This window comes from Phocoena sinus, chromosome 9 (genome assembly GCF_008692025.1).
Source record: "Phocoena sinus isolate mPhoSin1 chromosome 9, mPhoSin1.pri, whole genome shotgun sequence".
Taxonomy (NCBI): domain Eukaryota; kingdom Metazoa; phylum Chordata; class Mammalia; order Artiodactyla; family Phocoenidae; genus Phocoena; species Phocoena sinus.
Window position 1 is genome coordinate 100,713,410 of NC_045771.1, and position 10,021 is coordinate 100,723,430.

General features: G+C 39.1%; 1 non-coding gene across 1 annotated transcript; it reads right to left on the reverse strand.

The window, feature by feature from the left end:
• Nucleotides 1-8,864: 8,864 nt before the first annotated feature.
• On the reverse strand, nucleotides 8,865-9,025 carry LOC116759934. Its single transcript, XR_004351596.1, has one exon. It is a non-coding gene; the product is annotated as a U1 spliceosomal RNA (small nuclear RNA).
• Between the last annotated feature and the right edge of the window lie 996 nt (nucleotides 9,026-10,021).

A 10,021-nucleotide genomic window follows, 5' to 3' on the forward strand; every position in this document is an offset into this window, starting at 1 on the left:
GCCTCATTTGATGGGGAGTGTCTACCATTTTCTTACTATTTATGAGTGTCTTTTATCTGCAAAGAATATTAACCACTTGTGTTTTACATGGATCACATATGTTCTCTCCTTTTATTTCCCTTTTAATTTTGTGGATAGATTTTTATAGTGTACATAAGATTTAAATTATATATAATTATATCTAGTTATATATAGTCCCTTACCATTTCTTCTAGCATGTTTATTCTTGTTTTTTTTCTTAGACATTTTCAGGTTACTCAGACATTAGTTTAGAGCTGTGTATTCCTCACTTATTTTTGAATGTATTTTTTTGTGTACTAGTGTATGTCAAATGCTGTTTAAACCACATATGTATAATTAAGTAAATGAATAAATAATCAAGTAAAAATATAGTTTGTTATCCCAGATGCTATGCTCACTTTTACACTCTTGGCACCTGAAGGAGAGCCAGGCCTGCCTCAGACGCTCGGTGGATGCTGGTTGAGTCAACAGTGGGTGATCATACTGTACTACAAGGTTTATGGAGGATGTCCTTGCTGTTCTTATAGGTTGGGGAAGAAACTTTTGTTGAGCTGATATGGTAGGCCAGTCAGGCAGTAAAAGTTATCTGTATTCTTCCCGTCTAGCCAAAGAACGCCCATTTTTCATATATGAAGGAGAGAGGCAGCTTCTTTTTCCATTAAGGTTTGTATACAAGTGCCTAAGTAGAAAATGATTTTGTTGGCTTTCATTGAGACTTGTGTTCCTATCTGGAAAAGTCATACAGAAATGAAGGTTTCAGTCATTTTTATATATCCAAAAGGTAAAGTTGGATATTTAGCAAATAAAAATACAGGATATCCAATTAAATTTGAAAAATAGCTCTAACTGCCAAATTTTTGTAATTTATTGGCAAAAGCTGAATACAGGACATTTAGGGCATCCTGATGAAGTCAGTACAGGAAGCAAGAGAAATATGCAGGATGCCTGGCAAACTTACCATGAAGATTACCATCCTCCCTCAGCCCTCCCCTCAGAAAAAGGTCCCATACACAGATGGTCCCTGGCGGCCCTGCTCCTCCCATGCTCTGGGGCAGGCCCTACTAATGCCTGCTTTTGATGCTCCAAGATGGTTCTTTGTGAAGCATTAAGTCAGTCATACTTATTGAAGACTTACTAGATGGGAAGAGCTTGCTGAGCTCTGAAAGATATAAAAATGATGGAGAAATAGTACAATTGTGGACTGCATGTCTATGCCCCCACTACGGGATTAATGTTTTTATGGGAAGAGGAAGAGAGACCAGAGCTTTCTCCCATCTGGAGCACACAGAGAAGAAGCACACAGGGAGATGGTGGCCGCCCTCCAGCCCAGAGAAGAGGCCTCAGAGTGGAACCCACCTCACCATCACGTTGATCTTGGACTTCTGGCCTCCAGAACTGTGAGAAATAAATTTCTACGGTTAAAGCCACCCAGTCTATAGTATTTCATTATGGCAGCCAGAGCTGACTAGTACACCATTACCCTCAACAAGTTTAAAAGGAGACAAGTGTGTAAACACCCTAAGTATCATAAAAATACCATATTAGAGATAAAATGTTGTGTTATGGGTGTACTTATTAATTTAAAAAAAAATTTCCCTTTCCCCACTTTTGCATCTCATAAGAATGTAAGCTCCATGGGACAATGATTTTTATTTTGCTCACAGTTGTAGCTCCAGTACCTGGCACAGAGTAGGCACTGTCCAAATGTTTGTCAAATAAAAGAAAGGCTTGGTGAATGACAAAAAGGAAATGTAACTGAACTCTAACAGAAAGGATTAGAGATAATTCTGTGAAGAAGGGTTATGAAGTTCCATGCAGTGGAGATGGAAGCACGGTTAGTTCCGTCTGAGAGAGCAGTGTAAACAAATACGGGAAGTCGTGAATTTTATGAAAAGTCTGAAACAGGTGATAACTGGCATATATAGACTTAAAAAGTCGTTTGTATTATATTGTAGAGAAACTTGAAAGTCATGATGAAGCTTTTTGAACTTTATTCTATAAGCTACTATTTCTCCATGGAAGCAAGATGATAGTAGGTATTCCATGAAAATGATGCTCTGTAGCACATTAATTTGAAACATATTATTTTTATATGCCTCTCTTAAAGATCAATTCAGATATAAAGGCCCTAAAGACACCTGTAGTAAAACCAACTAACCAACTTACCAACCAAACACGAAAGTCTGTTTACCCCTAGTTAATGCAATCAATTCTCAGACTTATTTGACAATGGAATCTTTATCTCAAGGGCCATTTTTTTTTTAACTTGTGGATTGAATGGTCTGGATTACCAGTCCCTGGAATCTGTGGAGACTTGAATTTTGCTGTGGCATCACCCATTCTTTCTACACTGTCCAATGACGAGCTCATAAAGTAGGGTTTAATGCAGAGACTTGCATTCTAGTCTAGCTTTGCAACTAATTCAGGTTATTTACTCAACCTCCATGAGCATTATTTTGCAGCCATAAAATGAAGAGATTGAAAAAAATCATCTTTAATTTCTATGATTTTATGCTCAATTCCCTTGAGAAGCCTAGATTTCAGCTCAGTGAGAAAAATGTCCTTGAGATCTGAGGACAAGATGACCTCAGATACGGGATGATGTTGCAATTTCCTCAGAGACCTGCTTCCAGGCTATAACTTCTTCCTCTCTGGACACATCATTTATATTCTAACATTTAACAGTTGAATCTGCCTTCCATCCTGGACTTATTTCCCTGGAGAAGCAGGTGGAGCTCTCGGGTATCAGCTTGGTCATAAAATTTTGCCCATTAGTTTGGAACAAAACTGTTGAGGTCACAATTCACCAGATGATGAGGTTTTTCCACACTCTAATCTAATTTGTGGAATCTTTGCGGTTGTTCAGTCCTGATTATTATGATTAACATATAAATATGAGCATAATAAACATTATAAGAAATGGTACTAGACAGTTTGATCAATTGTTTAAAAAGTGACTGATTTAAATTGCTTAAAATAAGCCCTTATGCTTGACCATACAGTCAGAGGACATAAAATAGCACAAGAGCCCTTGTCTGTAATATAATTAAACAAATAATTATTCTCTGCTCCTTATAACCCACCAACCTGGCAAAGTGTGAATTTTGTGTTTATATATGAGGATAAGTCATATTTCCCACCAGTCAAAATTCAAAATGGAAGAAAGGAGAAATCATAACAAGTGTTCTCCCTACATCATCCCTCCAGCTACTTATTTCTCTTTCCAAATAAAACCAATGTTTAGTTTTGCCTTAAGTGAGAGCATCTTATGCTTGTATATACAAACAAATAATTATTTATTGCTCCACTTCTTTGCCCAAATTCTGTCATTTGTTCTGAGCCTTTGGCAATGTGCGTATTGATTCTTTTGAAAAGGTAGCAGTCATGACACTGCAGAGTACCATGCATCTTAGAATTGCCTTGAGTTCTGACCCGTATATCTGTTGACCTACAGGCAGCCTCATACCCTCGGGTGCCATACTAACATCTTCAAATTTTTGTGAGTGTTAGGACTGAAGGAGGTTGAGAAGGTCTAAACAGTACAACGTGTAGTTTCCGAAATCCACCTGATTCTCAGTTGCCTCTTTCTCTGTACAGGTGGCTCCATCTTCAAGCGTCTCCTTCTTCTTTCTTCACGTGTGTGACTCTTACCCCAGCACTAGGACAGCTCTCCCCGTGTCTCCTTCAGGATATACATACACGCACGCCCCAGTCCAGTCGACTTAGGAGTTCTGCCTCTGTGCTCCCATGGCCGCTGAGCCACCTTGTCACATTGTGTTGTCATTGTCCTTTCACCTGTTTCCTCACTAATTTGAGGGCACGAATTAGATTTTTCATATGTGAATTTTTATCTAACTCAAGGCCTGATAAATACAAGGTTACTCAATAAATAAAGATTGAATAAATGGGAATAGAAAATATTAAGTTATCAGTGGAGAAAATGGGTTCCACAATTAATTTATTTGCCTCTAACCCCAAGACTTGTTAGGAAAACACACACACGTACACACCACTGAACAGTACAGTCTAGTGGTTACCAGTGCTGTCTAGAGTCAGATTCTTCTCTTCCCTGCACCGACACTAAGCTGTGGGTCCTCGGGAAGTCTAATTAACCAGTCTGTGCCTCTTTTAAGAAGCATAAAATAAGAATAATAATAGTCCTTAATTCATAAGTGTCTTATGAGGAATAAATGAAAAAAAAATATATGTGTGTATGTGTGTGTGTAGGTGAGAGAGAGAGAGAGAGAGAGAGGGCTTGAATAAGAGTTTAATAAATATTAATTATTATTTACTAAGTAATAATAGGGATTCAGAATCCAGAGTAATTTGGCTCAGATAATTTGACATAATGAACAAATTCATGTATAAATAAATAAATGGCTACTCTTAAATGTGTTCCTTCCATATTTCAGTGAAAAGTCATAACTTACTCATTTGCTCAAGACAAAAATCTGGGGATGATCCTTGACTCATCTTGGTGTCTCACCCACCTCCTCCTTCCAACTAATCTGTCACCCAGTTGTGATGATTCCATCTTTTAAATATCTCACAAATCTCTTCACTTCTCTCCAACCCTCTTGTTAGCTGCCCTATTCAAGGCCATGTTATATCTTCCCTGGACTACTTCCAGAGCCCCTAATCTAATCTTGCTGTTTCCAGGCTTGTTCCTTTTCTATTCTATTTCCATATTGTAGGCAGAAGGGATTTCCAAAAAGGCTAGTTTTAAATTATATCACTCCCCAGATGAAAACCCTTCCAGGATTCTTCCTGAGGTCTTAGTTCCTTAACTTGTATTGTAGGATCTGGAAATGTGTGGGTTTTGCCCATGTCTCCAATTTCCTGTCATTCTCAACCTTGTACTCTACACTTCATCCATACTCTCTGTTGTTGCCTTGGGCTGGACTCCTCTTGAGTCTAGTCTTCTGCTGAAACAATTTATCTTTTCTCCTCCACTCCCTATTCTTCTGAAAACCTCATTGGAATTCTCAATTATATTCACAAGGGTAAAGAGATTCTGATACCAAAAAATTGGATAACTGCTTCCCTAAGGTAGTGACCTGGCCAGGATAACCTAGAGTGAGCCTACAACCAATATGCCTACATGTGCTATAGGAGGTGTCCTGCTAGTCAGAAGGACAGAAACTTCAAAGGTGGCTACCATTAATATCCTCTGAGCGATAAAGTTAATGAATGCATGAAACACATAAAGAGATACTATTAAAAAATAAAGGTGAAAAAGAAGAAGATATTCAAAGTACAAAAAGAGCTCTTAGAAGTTAAAAATGTGACAACAAAATTGAAAGGTAGAAGGAATGAAAGATAGAGCACAGGAACTCTCTAAGACAGCGGAACATAAAGAAGACAAAAGGTAAGAGACCAGAAATTGAGAAGATTTTCTGAGACATCCAACAGCTGAAGAATAGAAATTCCAAAAGAAGGAAGAAACATATTAAACAGAAGAGAGGAAATAATGAAAGCAACGATTCAAGAAATTTCTCAAGACTGAAGGATATGAGTTTCTAAGCTAAAGGCACACCTGAACACCAGTGTGCCCGGCACCAGCATGCATCGTTGCAAAACTTGAGGAAGAAATAGTTTCCAAACAAACAATTAAGAATCAAAATAGCATTGAACTTGTCAGCAGCAACACCGGAACACAAATGGAGCAGTGTCTGGAGGGAACGTCAATATCCTGAGAGAAACAGCAATACTTGAATCTATAATTCCCAGTTGTCTTTATGTAATACTTGATTTTTCTTACTGTTTCCTGGTTCTTTGGTTGCAACAACTAAATAATATAAAGCAGCCAAAATCCTGATGATTAAAGAGAGCAGAAAGCCAACATAATGGAAGGGTAAAGATGACAGCACTGTCCTCTCCAGGGTGGCCTTTATGGAGTTCAGCATTACAGTTAACTCAGGACAGTCTTAGACATTGTATAAAGACACGGTAATGGGATAAACAGTCTCTGACTTACAATGGTTCGACCTAGGATTTTTTGACTTTACAGTGGTGTAAAATTGATATGCTTTCAGTAGAAGTTTCACTTTGAATTTTGATCCTTTCCCTGGTGAGCATGATGCAGTCTGATCCCCTCTCCTGATGCTGGGCTGTGGTAGCCACAGCTCCCTCTCAGCCCAGGATCATGGGGTGATAACCATTCTATACCCAGACAACAATTCAGTTTTTCACTTTCAGTACAGCATTCAATAAATTATTTGAGATAGTGCACACTATATTATAAAATAAGCCTGTGTTAGATGATTTTGCCCAACTATAGGCTAATGTAAATGTCTGAGCATGCTTAAGGTAGACAGGCTAAGCTATGATGTTCTGTAAGTTAGGTGTATTAAAGGTACTTTCAACTTACAATATTTTCAATTTACAGTTGGTTTATTGGGTTGTAACCCCATTGTAAGTCAAAGAAGATTTGTACTTTCAGCTGGTAATCGTTTTTCCTCTTTGTTCAACAGTGAATCTCTATCTAATTAATCCTTTACTCTGGAAGGGACAGGTCATGCATGATTAATTTTTAAATTATATAATAGTTGATTTTTAAAATACATGCAAAATACAGTAAGTAATGAAGCATAGCAACAAGACGAAAAGTTGGGAACCCAGCTGCTAACTTAAAAACTAGAGTATCATTTATACCATTGCATCATCTTTCATACTCTTTCTCAGTCCCATTCCCCTGACACCATACAGAAGTAGCCACTACCCTGCATTTTGTTTTTATTATTCCCTAGTTTTAAAACATCTAAAGACTAAATACCCATATGATACAATTAAGGCATTTTTCTATATCCCATTTCTAAAATCCAATTCGAATTACAAAGAATGAAAATACAGGGAAAAAAACCCACTCATCTTTAATAAAGCAAAGAAGTAGCTATAATAGAACATTAAACACACATTATGAAGCCTAATCATGTGAAATCAAGACCCAGGGAACATAAGGGAGCTGAAACCTAGCACCTAGTGCTTCAGACTTAAAGCAGGAGGCAGTTTCTTTAAGAGTGTTATCTAGGAAGGGTGGCCAAGATGGCGGAGTAGAAAGACTCAGAGCTCACCTCCTCTCATGGGCACACAAAAATCACAATTTTCTGTAGAACAACCATTGATGAAAAAGACTGGAACCTACTAGAAAATATCTTCTACATCTAAAGACGTAAAGAAGGAACCACAATGAGGTGGGGATGAGGGACAAACTTGCAATATAATCAAATCCGACACTTGTAAGGTGGGTGACCCACAAAATAGAGAATAATTATATTGCAGAGATTCTCCCACAGGAGTGAGAGCCTCCCCATGTGAGGCTCCCCAGCTCAGGGGTCTGGCACGAGGAAGATGAGTCCCCAGAGTATTTGGCTTTGAAGGCCAGCAGGGCTTAATTTCAGGAGCCCCACAGGACTAAGGGAAATAGAAACGTCACTCTTAAACTGCACACACAAACTCTCACATGTGCCAGGACTCAGGATAAAAGCAGTAATTTGATAGGAGCCTAGGCCAGACCTACCTGCTGGTCTTGGGGAGTCTCCTGGAGTGGCAGTGGGGTGGCTGTGGCTTACCCTGGGGGCATAGACATTTGTGGCAGACATATTTGGGAACATTAAACCACATGAACACTGCTGCTGGTGGCTACCATCTTGGTGGCTCATTATCACCGAGACCTGACCCTACCCAACAGCCTGTAGGCACCAGTGCTGGGAAACTTCAGGCCAAACAACTAACTGGGTGGGGCTGTGCCAGCAGACAGCCTGCCTAAAGACTTCCTGAACCTAGAGCCAACTCTAGACATGACCCTAGACATGGCCTTGCCCACCAGAGGGACCAAGACCCAGCTCCACCCTCCAGTGGGCAGGCCCCAATCCTTCTCTCCAGGAAGCCTGCAAAAGCCTCTAAACCAGCCTCACTCACCAGGGCTGAGATGCATAGGATGCCTCCTACAGAGGACCACTCCCCCAAGGTCAAGAAACATAACTAATTTACTACAAACATAAGAATACAAATAACAACTTAGACAAAATGGGGTGGCAGAGGAATATGTTTCAGATGAAGGAACAAGATAAAACCCCAGAAGAAGAACTAAGTGAAGTGAAGATAGGCAATCTACCTGAGAAAGAGTTCAGATTAATGATTGTAAAGATGATCAAAGAACTCAGGAGGAGAATGGATGCACAGAGCAAGAAGCTAGAAGTTTTTAACAAAGAGTTAGAAAATATAGAGAACAACCAAACAGAGATGAAGAATACAATAACTGAAATGAAAAATACACTAGAAGGAATCAATGCTAGACTAAATGATACAGAGTAACAAATCAGTGAGCTGGAAGACAGAGTAGTGGAAATCACTGCTGCTGAATAGAAAAAAGAATTAAAAGAAATGAGGACGTTTTAAGAGACCTCTGGGACAACATCAAGCACAGTAATGTACTCATTATAGGGGTCTGAGAAGGACAAGAGAGAGAGAAAGGGCCTGATAAAATATTAGAAGACATAAAAGCTGAAAACTTCCCTAACCTGAGAAAGGTTATAGTCACCCAAGTCTGTGAAGTGTAGAGAGTCCTGTACAGGTTGAACCCAAAGGGGAAGACACCAAGAGTCCATGCAATCAAAATGACAAAAACTAAAGGTAAAGAGAAAATATTAAAAGCAGCAAGGGAAAAGCAACAAATAACATATAAGGGAACTCCCATTAAGCCATCAGCTGATTTTTCAGGAGAAAGCCTGCAGGCCGGAAAGGAATGGAACAATTTATTTAAAGTGATGAAAGAGAAAAACTTACAACCAAGACTACTCTACCCAGCAAGGCTCTGTTTCAGATTTTTTTTTTTTTTTAACCAGGGGAGAGTGTGAATGCAGTCCCCCACTACCACAAATTATGCAGTCAAATTTCCATTTGGGGAACTTGCAGGGGTCAGCACATCCAGAGTACAATGGATAAGCCTTGCCCTGGGAAAACCACCTTCATGATCATGGTATCTCCCTTGTCAGGTAAGTATATTCTCTTTCAGATTTGATGGAGAAATCAAAAGCTTTATAGACAAGCAAAAGCTAAAAGTGTTCAGTATCACCAAACCAGCTTTACAATAAATGTTAACTTCTCAAGGTGAAAAAGAAAAAGCCACAACTAGAAATAAGAAAATTACAAAATAAAAAAGCTCACTGGTAAAGGAAAACATAAAGTAAAGGCAGGAAATCATCCACACACAAAGCTAGTAGGGAGGTTAAATACCAATGGCATTTTTCACAGAACTAGAAGTAATAAATTTACAATGTGTATGGAATGACGAAAGACCCTGAATAGCCAAAACAATCTTGAGAAAGAAGAAGAGCTGGAGGAATTACACGTCCTGACTTCAGACTCTACTACAAAGCTATAGTAATTTTAATTACAGTATGGTATGGCACAAAAACAGAGACATAGATCAACGGAACAGAATAGAGAGTATTAAAAAAAAGAGAGAGAGAGAGAGAGGAGTGGAGAGTAACTCTGAAGTTTGGCTGGAGCAACTGGAGGGCTAGAGTGACCATTGCCTGTAATGGAGAAGATAGTGGGTGTGTCAGGTTTTTTGGGGAAGACCAGAAGTGTGCAGTAAGGTCATAGTGCATAGATGGTATTAGAAGCAAGACCTGGGGTAGAATCACGAAGGGAGTGAAGGTGAGTAAAGAACAAACAGGTTTAAAGATGGAGCCCAATATTGAGAATTTAGTGATATAAAAAAGAACAAACAAAAGAGATAAAAAGATAACCCAAGAGTAGAAAGATGTGCACTCACTCCCTCTTGCGAGAGCACCAGAATCACAACTAAACAATCATCTGAACAATGATTGATGTCATTGATCAATGTCGAGCTGAACAATCATTGACAGGAAGACCCTGGAACTCACCAAAAAAAGATACCTCACATCCAAAGACAAAGGAGAAGCCGCAATGAGATGGTAGGAGGGGCACAATCACAATGAAATCAAATCCCATAACCACTGGGTGGGTGACT